Source organism: Phalangium opilio, unplaced genomic scaffold (assembly GCF_054372755.1).
Source record: "Phalangium opilio isolate 3A_F unplaced genomic scaffold, DU_Popi_V2 ptg000054l_1, whole genome shotgun sequence".
NCBI classification, from domain to species: domain Eukaryota; kingdom Metazoa; phylum Arthropoda; class Arachnida; order Opiliones; family Phalangiidae; genus Phalangium; species Phalangium opilio.
Window position 1 is genome coordinate 1,628,666 of NW_028324173.1, and position 13,646 is coordinate 1,642,311.

At 44.7% G+C, this 13,646-nt stretch overlaps 24 non-coding genes across 24 annotated transcripts; all 24 read left to right on the forward strand.

Annotated features, from left to right (window-relative positions):
* The first annotated feature begins 514 nt into the window (after positions 1 to 514).
* TRNAE-CUC (transfer RNA glutamic acid (anticodon CUC)) lies at positions 515 to 586 on the forward strand. Its single transcript has one exon. It is a non-coding gene; the product is annotated as a tRNA-Glu (tRNA).
* Positions 587 to 1,092: 506 nt separating this feature from the next.
* Positions 1,093 to 1,164, forward strand: TRNAE-CUC (transfer RNA glutamic acid (anticodon CUC)). Its single transcript has one exon. It is a non-coding gene; the product is annotated as a tRNA-Glu (tRNA).
* Positions 1,165 to 1,392: 228 nt separating this feature from the next.
* Positions 1,393 to 1,464, forward strand: TRNAE-CUC (transfer RNA glutamic acid (anticodon CUC)). The gene has a single exon. It is a non-coding gene; the product is annotated as a tRNA-Glu (tRNA).
* Positions 1,465 to 2,095: 631 nt separating this feature from the next.
* Positions 2,096 to 2,167, forward strand: TRNAE-CUC (transfer RNA glutamic acid (anticodon CUC)). The gene has a single exon. It is a non-coding gene; the product is annotated as a tRNA-Glu (tRNA).
* Positions 2,168 to 2,246: 79 nt separating this feature from the next.
* Positions 2,247 to 2,318, forward strand: TRNAE-CUC (transfer RNA glutamic acid (anticodon CUC)). The gene has a single exon. It is a non-coding gene; the product is annotated as a tRNA-Glu (tRNA).
* A 1,063-nt stretch (positions 2,319 to 3,381) lies between these two features.
* Positions 3,382 to 3,453, forward strand: TRNAE-CUC (transfer RNA glutamic acid (anticodon CUC)). The gene has a single exon. It is a non-coding gene; the product is annotated as a tRNA-Glu (tRNA).
* A 78-nt stretch (positions 3,454 to 3,531) lies between these two features.
* On the forward strand, positions 3,532 to 3,603 carry TRNAE-UUC (transfer RNA glutamic acid (anticodon UUC)). Its single transcript has one exon. It is a non-coding gene; the product is annotated as a tRNA-Glu (tRNA).
* Positions 3,604 to 4,706: 1,103 nt separating this feature from the next.
* TRNAE-CUC (transfer RNA glutamic acid (anticodon CUC)) lies at positions 4,707 to 4,778 on the forward strand. The gene has a single exon. It is a non-coding gene; the product is annotated as a tRNA-Glu (tRNA).
* Positions 4,779 to 5,008: 230 nt separating this feature from the next.
* TRNAE-CUC (transfer RNA glutamic acid (anticodon CUC)) lies at positions 5,009 to 5,080 on the forward strand. Its single transcript has one exon. It is a non-coding gene; the product is annotated as a tRNA-Glu (tRNA).
* A 204-nt stretch (positions 5,081 to 5,284) lies between these two features.
* TRNAE-CUC (transfer RNA glutamic acid (anticodon CUC)) lies at positions 5,285 to 5,356 on the forward strand. The gene has a single exon. It is a non-coding gene; the product is annotated as a tRNA-Glu (tRNA).
* Positions 5,357 to 5,560: 204 nt separating this feature from the next.
* Positions 5,561 to 5,632, forward strand: TRNAE-CUC (transfer RNA glutamic acid (anticodon CUC)). Its single transcript has one exon. It is a non-coding gene; the product is annotated as a tRNA-Glu (tRNA).
* A 329-nt stretch (positions 5,633 to 5,961) lies between these two features.
* On the forward strand, positions 5,962 to 6,033 carry TRNAE-CUC (transfer RNA glutamic acid (anticodon CUC)). Its single transcript has one exon. It is a non-coding gene; the product is annotated as a tRNA-Glu (tRNA).
* A 204-nt stretch (positions 6,034 to 6,237) lies between these two features.
* Positions 6,238 to 6,309, forward strand: TRNAE-CUC (transfer RNA glutamic acid (anticodon CUC)). Its single transcript has one exon. It is a non-coding gene; the product is annotated as a tRNA-Glu (tRNA).
* Positions 6,310 to 6,539: 230 nt separating this feature from the next.
* TRNAE-CUC (transfer RNA glutamic acid (anticodon CUC)) lies at positions 6,540 to 6,611 on the forward strand. Its single transcript has one exon. It is a non-coding gene; the product is annotated as a tRNA-Glu (tRNA).
* Positions 6,612 to 6,815: 204 nt separating this feature from the next.
* TRNAE-CUC (transfer RNA glutamic acid (anticodon CUC)) lies at positions 6,816 to 6,887 on the forward strand. Its single transcript has one exon. It is a non-coding gene; the product is annotated as a tRNA-Glu (tRNA).
* A 204-nt stretch (positions 6,888 to 7,091) lies between these two features.
* On the forward strand, positions 7,092 to 7,163 carry TRNAE-CUC (transfer RNA glutamic acid (anticodon CUC)). The gene has a single exon. It is a non-coding gene; the product is annotated as a tRNA-Glu (tRNA).
* A 329-nt stretch (positions 7,164 to 7,492) lies between these two features.
* TRNAE-CUC (transfer RNA glutamic acid (anticodon CUC)) lies at positions 7,493 to 7,564 on the forward strand. The gene has a single exon. It is a non-coding gene; the product is annotated as a tRNA-Glu (tRNA).
* A 204-nt stretch (positions 7,565 to 7,768) lies between these two features.
* On the forward strand, positions 7,769 to 7,840 carry TRNAE-CUC (transfer RNA glutamic acid (anticodon CUC)). The gene has a single exon. It is a non-coding gene; the product is annotated as a tRNA-Glu (tRNA).
* A 230-nt stretch (positions 7,841 to 8,070) lies between these two features.
* TRNAE-CUC (transfer RNA glutamic acid (anticodon CUC)) lies at positions 8,071 to 8,142 on the forward strand. Its single transcript has one exon. It is a non-coding gene; the product is annotated as a tRNA-Glu (tRNA).
* A 1,057-nt stretch (positions 8,143 to 9,199) lies between these two features.
* On the forward strand, positions 9,200 to 9,271 carry TRNAE-CUC (transfer RNA glutamic acid (anticodon CUC)). Its single transcript has one exon. It is a non-coding gene; the product is annotated as a tRNA-Glu (tRNA).
* A 906-nt stretch (positions 9,272 to 10,177) lies between these two features.
* Positions 10,178 to 10,249, forward strand: TRNAE-CUC (transfer RNA glutamic acid (anticodon CUC)). The gene has a single exon. It is a non-coding gene; the product is annotated as a tRNA-Glu (tRNA).
* An 80-nt stretch (positions 10,250 to 10,329) lies between these two features.
* On the forward strand, positions 10,330 to 10,401 carry TRNAE-CUC (transfer RNA glutamic acid (anticodon CUC)). The gene has a single exon. It is a non-coding gene; the product is annotated as a tRNA-Glu (tRNA).
* A 505-nt stretch (positions 10,402 to 10,906) lies between these two features.
* Positions 10,907 to 10,978, forward strand: TRNAE-CUC (transfer RNA glutamic acid (anticodon CUC)). The gene has a single exon. It is a non-coding gene; the product is annotated as a tRNA-Glu (tRNA).
* A 228-nt stretch (positions 10,979 to 11,206) lies between these two features.
* Positions 11,207 to 11,278, forward strand: TRNAE-CUC (transfer RNA glutamic acid (anticodon CUC)). Its single transcript has one exon. It is a non-coding gene; the product is annotated as a tRNA-Glu (tRNA).
* Positions 11,279 to 13,646: the final 2,368 nt, after the last annotated feature.

Here is a 13,646-nt window from a genome sequence, read left to right on the forward strand (position 1 = left end):
CCCAGAAGGCCCGGGTTCGATTCCCGGTATCGGAGCGAGTGCTTTTGTACCGCTTTTCAAGAATAGAATTAAGACTTGGTTCAGCAAGTACGAATGGTCTATAGGCTAGGATACCTGGCTTTCACCCAGAAGGCACGGGTTCGATTCCCGCTATCGGAGCGAGTGCTTTTGTACCGCTTTTGAAGAATAGACTTAAGGATATAGGTTAATGAATAGAATTAAGACTTGGTTAAGCAAGTCCGATATGTACTAGTGGCTTGGATATCTGGCTCTCACCCAGAAGGCCCGGGTTCGATTCCCGTTATCGGAGCGAGTGCTTTTGTACCGCTTTTCAAGAATAGAATTAAGACTAGGTTGAGCAAGTACGATATGGTCTAGTCGCTAGGATACCTGACTTTCACCCAGAAGGCCCGGGTTCGATTCCCGGTATCGGAGCGGGTGCTTTTGTACCGCTTTTCAAGAATAGACTTAACGATATTGGTTTATGAATAGAATTAAGACTTGTTTAAGAAAGTCCGATATGGTCAAGTGGCTAGGATATCTGGCTCTCACCCAGAAGGCACGGGTTCGAATCCCGGTATCGGAGCATGTGGTTTTGTACCGCTTTTTCAAGAATAGACTTAAGGATATAAGTTTATGAATAGAATTAAGACTTGGTTAAGCAAGTCCGATATGGTCTAGTGGCTAGGATATCTGGCTCTCACCCAGAAGGCCCGGGTTCGATTCCCTTTATCGGAGCGAGTGCTTTTGTACCGCTTTTCAAGAATAGACTTAAGGATATAGGTTTATGAATAGAATTAAGACTTGGTTGAGGATATCCGATATGGTCTAGTGGCTAGGATAAATGCTTTTTACCCAGAAGGCCCGGGTTCGATTCCCGGTATCGGAGCGAGTGCTTTTGTACCGCTTTTCAAGAATAGAATTAAGACTTGGTTCAGCAAGTACGATATGGTCTAGTGGCTAGGATATCTGGCTCTCACCCAGAAGGGCGGGTTCGATTCCCGGTATCGGAGTGAGTGCTTTTGTACCGCTTTTGATGAATAAACTTAAAGACACATTTATAGGAATAATATTTTGGGTTGTTCCAACCAGTCCGATATGGTCTAGTGGCTAGGATATCTGGCTCTCACCCAGAAGGCTCGGGTTCGATTCCCGGTATCGGAGCGAGTGCTTTTGTACCGCTTTTCAAGAATAGACTTAAGGATATAGGTTTATGAATAGAATTAAGACTTGGTTAAGCAAGTCCAATATGGTCTAGTGGCTAGGATATCTGGCTTTCACGTAGAAGGCCCGGGTTCGATTCCCGTATCGGAGCGAGTGATTTTGTACCGCTTTAGAAGAATAAACTTAAAGACATATTTATAGGAATAATATTTAGGCTGGATCCAACAGTCCGATATAGTCTAGTGGCTAAGATGTCTGGCTCTCACCCAGAAGGCCCGGGTTAGATTCCCGGTATCGGAGCGAGTGCTTTTGTACCGCTTTTCAAGAATAGAATTAAGACTTGGTTGAGCAAGTCCGATATGGTCTATAGGCTAGGATACCTGGCTTTTACCCAGAAGGCAAGGGTTCGATTCCCGCTATCGGAGAGAGTGCTTTTGTACCGCTTTTGAAGAATAGACTTTACGATATAGGTTTATGAATAGAATGAAGACTTGGTTAAGCAAGTCCGATATGGTCTAATGGCTACGATATCTGGCTTTCACCCAGAAGGCACGGGTTCGATTCCCGGTATAGGAGCGAGTGCTTTTGTACCGCTTTTCAAGAATAGACTTAAGGATATTGGTTTATGAATAGAATTAAGACTTGGTTAAGCAAGTCCGATATGGTCTAATGGCTACGAAATCTGGCTTTCACCAAGAAGGCCCGGATTCGATTCCCGGTATCGGAGCGAGTGCTTTTGTACCGCTTTTAAATAATAGAATTAAGACTTGGTTGAGCAAGTCCGATATGGTCTATAGGCTAGGATACCTGGCTTTAACCCAGAAGGCACGGGTTCGATTCCCGCTATCGGAGCGAGAGCTTTTGTACCGCTTTTCAAGAATAGACTTAAGGATATTGGTTTATGAATAGAATTAAGACTTGATTAAGCAAGTCCGATATGGTCTAGTGGCTAGGATATCTGGCTCTCACCCAGAAGGCACGGGTTCGATTCCCGGTATCGGAGCGAGTGCTTTTGTACCGCTTTTCAAGAATAGACTTAAGGATATTGGTTTATGAATAGAATTAAGACTTGATTAAGCAAGTTCGATATGGTCTAGTGGCTAGGATATCTGGCTCTCACCCAGAAGGCACGGGTTCGATTCCCGGTATCGGAGCGAGTGCTTTTGTACCGCTTTTCAAGAATAGAATTAAGACTAGGTTGAGCAAGTACGATATGGTCTAGTCGCTAGGATACCTGACTTTCACCCAGAAGGCCCGGGTTCGATTCCCGGTATCGGAGCGAGTGCTTTTGTACCGCTTTTCAAGAATAGAATTAAGACTTGGTTCAGCAAGTACGATATGGTCTATAGGCTAGGATACCTGGCTTTCACCCAGAAGGCACGGGTTCGATTACCGGTATCGGAGCGAGTGCTTTTGTACCGCTTTTCAAGAATAGACCTAAGGATATAGGTTTATGAATAGAATTAAGACTTGGTCTAGTGGCTAGGATATCTGGCTTTCACCCAGAAGGCCCCGGTTCGATTCCCGTATCGGAGCGAGTGCTTTTGTACCGCTTTTGAAGAATAAACTTAAAGACATATTTATAGGAATAATATTTAGGCTGGATCCAACAGTCCGATATGGTCTAGTGGCTAGGATATCTGGCTTTCACCCAGCAGGCCCGGGTTCGATTCCCGGAATCGGAGCGAGTGCTTTTGTACCGCATTTCAAGAAAAGACTTAAGGATATAGGTCTATGAATAGAATTAAGACTCGGTTGAGCAAGTCCGATATGGTCTAGTGGGTGGGATACCTGGCTTTCACCCAAAAGGCCCGGGTGCGATTCCTGGTATCGGAGCGAGTGCTTTTGTACCGCTTTTGAAGAATAGACTTTAAGACACATTTATAGGAATATTATTTAGGGTTGTTCCAACCAGTCCGATATGGTTGAGTGGCTAGGATATCTGGCTCTCACCCAGAAGGCTATAGTACGATTCCCGGTATCGGAGCAAGTGCTTTTGTACCGCTTTTCAAATATAGACTTAAGGATATAGGTTTATGAATAGAATTAAGACCTGGTTGAGCAAGTACGATATGATCTAGTGGCTTGGATATCTGGCTCTCACCCAGAAGGCCAGGGTTCGATTCCCGGTATCGGATTGCGTTCTTTGGTACCGCTTTTCAAGAATAGACTTAAGGATATAGGTTTATGAATAGAAATAAGACTTGTTTAAGCAAATCCGATATGGTCTAGTGGCTAGGATATCTGGCTCTCACCCAGAAGGCCCGGGTTAGATTCCCGGTATCGGAGCATCGGCAGTTGTACCACTTTAAAGAAAAAACTTAAAGACACATTTATAGTCATAAAATTTAGGGTTGTACGAACCAGTCCGATATGGTCTAGTGGCTAGGATATCTGGCTTTCACCCAGAAGACCCGGGTTCGATTCCCGGTATCGGAACATCGGCTTTTGTACCACTTTAAAGAAAAAACTTAAAGACACATTTATAGTCATAATATTTAGGGTTATTCGAACCAGTCAGAAATGGTCTAGTTGCTAGGATATATGGCTTTCACCCAGAAGGCTCGGGTTCGATTCCCGGTATCGGAGCGAGTGCTTTTGTACCGCTTTTGAAGAACAGGCTTAAGGATATAGGTTTATGAATAGAATTAAGACCTGGTTGAGCAAGTACGATATGGTCTAGTGGCTAGGATATCTGGCTCTCACCCAGAAGGCTCGGGTTCGATTCCCGGTATCGGAGCGAGTGCTTTTGTACCGCTTTTGAAGAACAGGCTTAAGGATATAGGTTTATGAATAGAATTAAGACCAGGTTGAGCAAGTCCGATATGGTCTAGTGGCTAGGATACCTGGCTTTCACCCAGCAGGCCCGGGATCGATTCCCGGCATCGGAGCGAGTGCTTTTGTACCGCATTTCAAGAATAGACTTAAGGATATAAGTCTATGAATAGAATTAAGACTGGTTTGAGCAAGTCCGATATGGTCAAGTGGGTGGGATACCTGGCTTTCACCCAAAAGGCCCGGGTGCGATTCCTGGTATCGGAGCGAGTGCTTTTGTACCGCTTTTGAAGAATAGACTTAAAGACACATTTATAGGAATAATATTTAGGGAATCAGTCCGATATGGTTGAGTGGCTAGGATATCTGGCTTTCACCCAGAAGGCCCGGGTTCGATTCCCGGTATCGGAGCGAGTGCTTTTGTACCGCTTTTCAAGAATAGAATTAAGACTTGGTTGAGCAAGTGCGATATTGTCTAGTCGCTAGGATACCTGACTTTCACCCAGAAGGCCCGGGTTCGATTCCCGGTATCGGAGCGGGTGCTTTTGTACCGCTTTTTCAAGAATAGACTTAAGGATATAAGTTTATGAATAGAATTAAGACTTGGTTAAGCAAGTCCGATATGGTCTAATGGCTACGATATCTGGCTTTCACCCGGAAGGCACGGGTTCTATTCCCGGTATCGGAGCATGTGGTTTTGTACCGCTTTTCAAGAATAGACTTAAGGATATAAGTTTATGAATAGAATTAAGACTTGGTTAAGCAAGTCCGATATGGTCTAGTGGCTAGGATATCTGGCTCTCACCCAGAAGGCCCGGGTTCGATTCCCGGTATCGGAGCGAGTGCTTTTGTACCGCTTTTCAAGAATAGACTTAAGGATATAGGTTTAGGAATAGAATGAAGACTTGGTTATGCAAGTCCGATATGGTCTAATGGCTACGATATCTGGCTTTCACCCGGAAGGCACGGGTTCGATTCCCGGTATCGGAGCATGTGGTTTTGTACCGCTTTTCAAGATTAGACTTAAGGATATAAGTTTATGAATAGAATTAAGACTTGGTTAAGCAAGTCCGATATGGTCTAGTGGCTAGGATATCTGGCTCTCACCCAGAAGGCCCGGGTTCGATTCCCGTTATCGGAGCGAGTGCTTTTGTACCGCTTTTCAAGAATAGAATTAAGACTAGGTTGAGCAAGTCCGATATGGTCTAGGCGCTAGGATACCTGACTTTCACCCAGAAGGCCCGGGTTCGATTCCCGGTATCGGAGCACGTGGTTTTGTACCGCTTTTCAGGAATAAACTAAAGGATATAGGTTTATGAATAGAAATAAGACTTATTTAAGCAAGTCCGATATGGTCTAGTGGCTAGGATATCTGGCTCTCACCCAGAAGGCCCGGGTTCGATTCCCGTTATCGGAGCGAGTGCTTTTGTACCACTTTTCAAGAATAGAATTAAGACTAGGTTGAGCAAGTACGATATGGTCTAGTCGCTAGGATACCTGACTTTCACCCAGAAGGCCCGGGTTCGATTCCCGGTATCGGAGCGGGTGCTTTTGTACCGCTTTTAAAGAATAGACTTAACGATATTGGTTTATGAATAGAATTAAGACTTGTTTAAGAAAGTCCGATATGGTCTAGTGGCTACGATATCTGGCTCTCACCCAGAAGGCACGGGTTCGATTCCCGGTATCGGAGCGAGTGCTTTTGTACCGCTTTTCAAGAATAGAATTAAGACTAGGTTGAGCAAGTACGATATGGTCTAGTCGCTAGGATACCTGACTTTCACCCAGAAGGCCCGGGTTCGATTCCCGGTATCGGAGCGAGTGCTTTTGTACCGCTTTTCAAGAATAGAATTAAGACTTGGTTGATCAAGTACGATATGTTCTAGTCGCTAGGATACCTGACTTTCACCCAGAAGGCCCGGGTTCGATTCCCGGTATCGGAGCACGTGGTTTTGTACCGCTTTTCAAGAATAGACTTAAGGATATAGGTTTATGAATAGAATTAAGACTTGGTTAAGCAAGTCCGATATGGTCTAGTGGCTAGGATATCTGGCTCTCACCCAGAAGGCCCGGGTTCGATTCCCGTTATCGGAGCGAGTGCTTTTGTACCGCTTTTCAAGAATAGAATTAAGACTAGGTTGAGCAAGTACGATATGGTCTAGTCGCTAGGATACCTGACATTCACCCAGAAGGCCCGGGTTCGATTCCCGGTATCGGAGCGGGTGCTTTTGTACCGCTTTTCAAGAATAGACTTAACGATATTGGTTTATGAAAAGAATTAAGACTTGTTTAAGAAAGTCCGATATGGTCTAGTGGCTAGGATGTCTGGCTCTCACCCAGAAGGCCCGGGTTCGATTCCCGGTATCGGAGCGAGTGCTTTTGTACCGCTTTTGAAGAATAGACTTAACGATATCGGTTTATGAATAGAATGAAGACTTGGTTATGCAAGTCCGATATGGTCTAATGGCTACGATATCTGGCTTTCACCCGGAAGGCACGGATTCGATTCCCGGTATCGGAGCATGTGGTTTTGTACCGCTTTTCAAGAATAGACTTAAGGATATAAGTTTATGAATAGAATTAAGACTTGGTTAAGCAAGTCCGATATGGTCTAGTGGCTAGGATATCTGGCTCTCACCCAGAAGGCCCGGGTTCGATTCCCGGTATCGGAGCAAGTGCTTTTGTACCGCTTTTCAAGAATAGAATTAAGACTAGGTTGAGCAAGTCCGATATGGTCTAGGCGCTAGGATACCTGACTTTCACCCAGAAGGCCCGGGTTCGATTCCCGGTATCGGAGCACGTGGTTTTGTACCGCTTTTCAGGAATAAACTAAAGGATATAGGTTTATGAATAGAAATAAGACTTATTTAAGCAAGTCCGATATGGTCTAGTGGCTAGGATATCTGGCTCTCACCCAGAAGGCCCGGGTTCGATTCCCGTTATCGGAGCGAGTGCTTTTGTACCACTTTTCAAGAATAGAATTAAGACTAGGTTGAGCAAGTACGATATGGTCTAGTCGCTAGGATACCTGACTTTCACCCAGAAGGCCCGGGTTCGATTCCCGGTATCGGAGCGGGTGCTTTTGTACCGCTTTTAAAGAATAGACTTAACGATATTGGTTTATGAATAGAATTAAGACTTGTTTAAGAAAGTCCGATATGGTCTAGTGGGTACGATATCTGGCTCTCACCCAGAAGGCACGGGTTCGATTCCCGGTATCGGAGCGAGTGCTTTTGTACCGCTTTTCAAGAATAGAATTAAGACTAGGTTGAGCAAGTACGATATGGTCTAGTCGCTAGGATACCTGACTTTCACCCAGAAGGCCCGGGTTCGATTCCCGGTATCGGAGCGAGTGCTTTTGTACCGCTTTTCAAGAATAGAATTAAGACTTGGTTGATCAAGTACGATATGTTCTAGTCGCTAGGATACCTGACTTTCACCCAGAAGGCCCGGGTTCGATTCCCGGTATCGGAGCACGTGGTTTTGTACCGCTTTTCAAGAATAGACTTAAGGATATAGGTTTATGAATAGAATTAAGACTTGGTTAAGCAAGTCCGATATGGTCTAGTGGCTAGGATATCTGGCTCTCACCCAGAAGGCCCGGGTTCGATTCCCGTTATCGGAGCGAGTGCTTTTGTACCGCTTTTCAAGAATAGAATTAAGACTAGGTTGAGCAAGTACGATATGGTCTAGTCGCTAGGATACCTGACATTCACCCAGAAGGCCCGGGTTCGATTCCCGGTATCGGAGCGGGTGCTTTTGTACCGCTTTTCAAGAATAGACTTAACGATATTGGTTTATGAAAAGAATTAAGACTTGTTTAAGAAAGTCCGATATGGTCTAGTGGCTAGGATGTCTGGCTCTCACCCAGAAGGCCCGGGTTCGATTCCCGGTATCGGAGCGAGTGCTTTTGTACCGCTTTTGAAGAATAGACTTAACGATATCGGTTTATGAATAGAATGAAGACTTGGTTATGCAAGTCCGATATGGTCTAATGGCTACGATATCTGGCTTTCACCCGGAAGGCACGGATTCGATTCCCGGTATCGGAGCATGTGGTTTTGTACCGCTTTTCAAGAATAGACTTAAGGATATAAGTTTATGAATAGAATTAAGACTTGGTTAAGCAAGTCCGATATGGTCTAGTGGCTAGGATATCTGGCTCTCACCCAGAAGGCCCGGGTTCGATTCCCGGTATCGGAGCAAGTGCTTTTGTACCGCTTTTCAAGAATAGACTTAAGGATATAGGTTAATGAATAGAATTAAGACTTGGTTAAGCAAGTCCGATATGTACTAGTGGCTTAGATATCTGGCTCTCACCCAGAAGGCCCGGGTTCGATTCCCGTTATCGGAGCGAGTGCTTTTGTACCGCTTTTCAAGAATAGAATTAAGACTAGGTTGAGCAAGTACGATATGGTCTAGTCGCTAGGATACCTGACTTTCACCCAGAAGGCCCGGGTTCGATTCCCGGTATCGGAGCGGGTGCTTTTGTACCGCTTTTCAAGAATAGACTTAAGGATATAGGTTTAGGAATAGAATTAAGACTTGGTTGAGGAAATCCGATATGGTCTAGTGGCTAGGATAACTGCTTTTTACCCAGAAGGCCCGGGTTCGATTCCCGGTATCGGAGCGAGTGCTTTTGTACCGCTTTTCAAGAATAGAATTAAGACTTGGTTCAGCAAGTACGAATGGTCTATAGGCTAGGATACCTGGCTTTCACCCAGAAGGCACGGGTTCGATTCCCGCTATCGGAGCGAGTGCTTTTGTACCGCTTTTGAAGAATAGACTTAAGGATATAGGTTAATGAATAGAATTAAGACTTGGTTAAGCAAGTCCGATATGTACTAGTGGCTTGGATATCTGGCTCTCACCCAGAAGGCCCGGGTTCGATTCCCGTTATCGGAGCGAGTGCTTTTGTACCGCTTTTCAAGAATAGAATTAAGACTAGGTTGAGCAAGTACGATATGGTCTAGTCGCTAGGATACCTGACTTTCACCCAGAAGGCCCGGGTTCGATTCCCGGTATCGGAGCGGGTGCTTTTGTACCGCTTTTGAAGAATAGACTTAACGATATCGGTTTATGAATAGAATGAAGACTTGGTTATGCAAGTCCGATATGGTCTAATGGCTACGATATCTGGCTTTCACCCGGAAGGCACGGATTCGATTCCCGGTATCGGAGCATGTGGTTTTGTACCGCTTTTCAAGAATAGACTTAAGGATATAAGTTTATGAATAGAATTAAGACTTGGTTAAGCAAGTCCGATATGGTCTAGTGGCTAGGATATCTGGCTCTCACCCAGAAGGCCCGGGTTCGATTCCCGGTATCGGAGCAAGTGCTTTTGTACCGCTTTTCAAGAATAGACTTAAGGATATAGGTTAATGAATAGAATTAAGACTTGGTTAAGCAAGTCCGATATGTACTAGTGGCTTAGATATCTGGCTCTCACCCAGAAGGCCCGGGTTCGATTCCCGTTATCGGAGCGAGTGCTTTTGTACCGCTTTTCAAGAATAGAATTAAGACTAGGTTGAGCAAGTACGATATGGTCTAGTCGCTAGGATACCTGACTTTCACCCAGAAGGCCCGGGTTCGATTCCCGGTATCGGAGCGGGTGCTTTTGTACCGCTTTTCAAGAATAGACTTAAGGATATAGGTTTAGGAATAGAATTAAGACTTGGTTGAGGAAATCCGATATGGTCTAGTGGCTAGGATAACTGCTTTTTACCCAGAAGGCCCGGGTTCGATTCCCGGTATCGGAGCGAGTGCTTTTGTACCGCTTTTCAAGAATAGAATTAAGACTTGGTTCAGCAAGTACGAATGGTCTATAGGCTAGGATACCTGGCTTTCACCCAGAAGGCACGGGTTCGATTCCCGCTATCGGAGCGAGTGCTTTTGTACCGCTTTTGAAGAATAGACTTAAGGATATAGGTTAATGAATAGAATTAAGACTTGGTTAAGCAAGTCCGATATGTACTAGTGGCTTGGATATCTGGCTCTCACCCAGAAGGCCCGGGTTCGATTCCCGTTATCGGAGCGAGTGCTTTTGTACCGCTTTTCAAGAATAGAATTAAGACTAGGTTGAGCAAGTACGATATGGTCTAGTCGCTAGGATACCTGACTTTCACCCAGAAGGCCCGGGTTCGATTCCCGGTATCGGAGCGGGTGCTTTTGTACCGCTTTTCAAGAATAGACTTAACGATATTGGTTTATGAATAGAATTAAGACTTGTTTAAGAAAGTCCGATATGGTCTAGTGGCTAGGATATCTGGCTCTCACCCAGAAGGCACGGGTTCGAATCCCGGTATCGGAGCATGTGGTTTTGTACCGCTTTTTCAAGAATAGACTTAAGGATATAAGTTTATGAATAGAATTAAGACTTGGTTAAGCAAGTCCGATATGGTCTAGTGGCTAGGATATCTGGCTCTCACCCAGAAGGCCCGGGTTCGATTCCCGGTATCGGAGCGAGTGCTTTTGTACCGCTTTTCAAGAATAGACTTAAGGATATAGGTTTATGAATAGAATTAAGACTTGGTTGAGGATATCCGATATGGTCTAGTGGCTAGGATAACTGCTTTTTACCCAGAAGGCCCGGGTTCGATTCCCGGTATCGGAGCGAGTGCTTTTGTACCGCTTTTCAAGAATAGAATTAAGACTTGGTTCAGCAAGTACGATATGGTCTATAGGCTAGGATACCTGGCTTTCACCCAGAAGGCACGGGTTCGATTTCCGCTATCGGAGCGAGTGCTTTTGTACCGCTTTTGAAGAATAGACTTAAGGATATAGGTTTATGAATAGAATTAAGACTTGGTTAATCAAGTCCGATATGGTCTAGTGGCTAGGATATCTGGCTCTCACCCAGAAGGGCGGGTTCGATTCCCGGTATCGGAGTGAGTGCTTTTGTACCGCTTTTGATGAATAAACTTAAAGACACATTTATAGGAATAATATTTTGGGTTGTTCCAACCAGTCCGATATGGTCTAGTGGCTAGGATATCTGGCTCTCACCCAGAAGGCTCGGGTTCGATTCTCGGTATCGGAGCGAGTGCTTTTGTACCGCTTTTCAAGAATAGACTTAAGGATATAGGTTTATGAATAGAATTAAGACTTGGTTAAGCAAGTCCAATATAGTCTAGTGGCTAGGATATCTGGCTTTCACGTAGAAGGCCCGGGTTCGATTCCCGTATCGGAGCGAGTGATTTTGTACCGCTTTAGAAGAATAAACTTAAAGACATATTTATAGGAATAATATTTAGGCTGGATCCAACAGTCCGATATAGTCTAGTGGCTAAGATGTCTGGCTCTCACCCAGAAGGCCCGGGTTAGATTCCCGGTATCGGAGCGAGTGCTTTTGTACCGCTTTTCAAGAATAGAATTAAGACTTGGGTGAGCAAGTCCGATATGGTCTATAGGCTAGGATACCTGGCTTTTACCCAGAAGGCACGGGTTCGATTCCCGCTATCGGAGAGAGTGCTTTTGTACCGCTTTTGAAGAATAGACTTTACGATATAGGTTTATGAATAGAATGAAGACTTGGTTAAGCAAGTCCGATATGGTCTAATGGCTACGATATCTGGCTTTCACCCAGAAGGCACGGGTTCGATTCCCGGTATAGTAGCGAGTGCTTTTGTACCGCTTTTCAAGAATAGACTTAAGGATATTGGTTTATGAATAGAATTAAGACTTGATTAAGCAAGTCCGATATGGTCTAGTGGCTAGGATAACTGGCTCTCACCCAGAAGGCCCGGGTTCGATTCCCGGTATCGGTGCGAGTGCTTTTGTACCGCTTTTCAAGAATAGACTTAAGGATATTGGTTTATAAATAGAATTAAGACTTGATTGTGCAAGTCCGATATGGTCTAGTGGCTAGGATAACTGGCTCTCACCCAGAAGGCCCGGGTTCGATTCCCGGTATCGGTGCGAGTGCTTTTGTACCGCTTTTCAAGAACAGAATTAAGACTTGGTTCAGCAAGTCCGATATGGTCTATAGGCTAGGATACCTGGCTTTCACCCAGAAGGCACGGGTTCGATTCCCGCTATCGGAGCGAGTGCTTTTGTACCGCTTTTCAAGAATAGACTTAAGGATATAGGTTTATGAATAGAATGAAGACTTGGTTAAGCAAGTCCGATATGGTCTAATGGCTACGAAATCTGGCTTTCACCAAGAAGGCCCGGATTCGATTCCCGGTATCGGAGCGAGTGCTTTTGTACCGCTTTTAAATAATAGAATTAAGACTTGGTTGAGCAAGTCCGATATGGTCTATAGGCTAGGATACCTGGCTTTAACCCAGAAGGCACGGGTTCGATTCCCGCTATCGGAGAGAGTGCTTTTGTACCGCTTTGGAAGAATAGACTTAACGATATCGGTTTATGAATAGAATGAAGACTTGGTTAAGCAAGTCCGATATGGTCTAATGGCTACGATATCTGGCTTTCACCCGGAAGGCACGGGTTCGATTCCCGGTATCGGAGCATGTGGTTTTGTACCGCTTTTCAAGAATAGACTTAAGGATATAAGTTTATGAATAGAATTAAGACTTGGTTAAGGAAATCCGATATGGTCTAGTGGCTAGGATAACTGCTTTTTACCCAGAAGGCCCGGGTTCGATTCCCGGTATCGGAGCGAGTGCTTTTGTACCGCTTTTCAAGAATAGAATTAAGACTTGGTTCAGCAAGTACGATATGGTCTATAGGCTAGGATACCTGGCTTTTACCCAGAAGGCACGGGTTCGATTCCCGCTATCGGAGAGAGTGCTTTTGTACCGCTTCTGAAGAATAGACTTTACGATATAGGTTTATGAATAGAATGAAGACTTGGTTAAGCAAGTCCGATATGGTCTAATGGCTACGATATCTGGCTTTCACCCAGAAGGCACGGGTTCGATTCCCGGTATAGGAGCCAGTGCTTTTGTACCGCTTTTCAAGAATAGACTTAAGGATATTGGTTTATGAATAGAATTAAGACTTGATTAAGCAAGTCCGATATGGTCTAGTGGCTAGGATAACTGGCTCTCACCCAGAAGGCCCGGGTTCGATTCCCGGTATCGGTGCGAGTGCTTTTGTACCGCTTTTCAAGAACAGAATTAAGACTTGGTTCAGCAAGTCCGATATGGTCTATAGGCTAGGATACCTGGCTTTCACCCAGAAGGCACGGGTTCGATTCCCGCTATCGGAGCGAGTGCTTTTGTACCGCTTTTCAAGAATAGACTTAAGGATATAGGTTTATGAATAGAATGAAGACTTGGTTAAGCAAGTCCGATATGGTCTAATGGCTACGAAATCTGGCTTTCACCAAGAAGGCCCGGATTCGATTCCCGGTATCGGAGCGAGTGCTTTTGTACCGCTTTTAAATAATAGAATTAAGACTTGGTTGAGCAAGTCCGATATGGTCTATAGGCTAGGATACCTGGCTTTAACCCAGAAGGCACGGGTTCGATTCCCGCTATCGGAGAGAGTGCTTTTGTACCGCTTTTGAAGAATAGACTTAACGATATCGGTTTATGAATAGAATGAAGACTTGGTTAAGCAAGTCCGATATGGTCTAATGGCTACGATATCTGGCTTTCACCCGGAAGGCACGGGTTCGATTCCCGGTATCGGAGCATGTGGTTTTGTACCGCTTTTCAAGAATAGACTTAAGGATATAAGTTTATGAATAGAATTAAGACTTGGTTAAGGAAATCCGATATGGTCTAGTGGCTAGGATAACT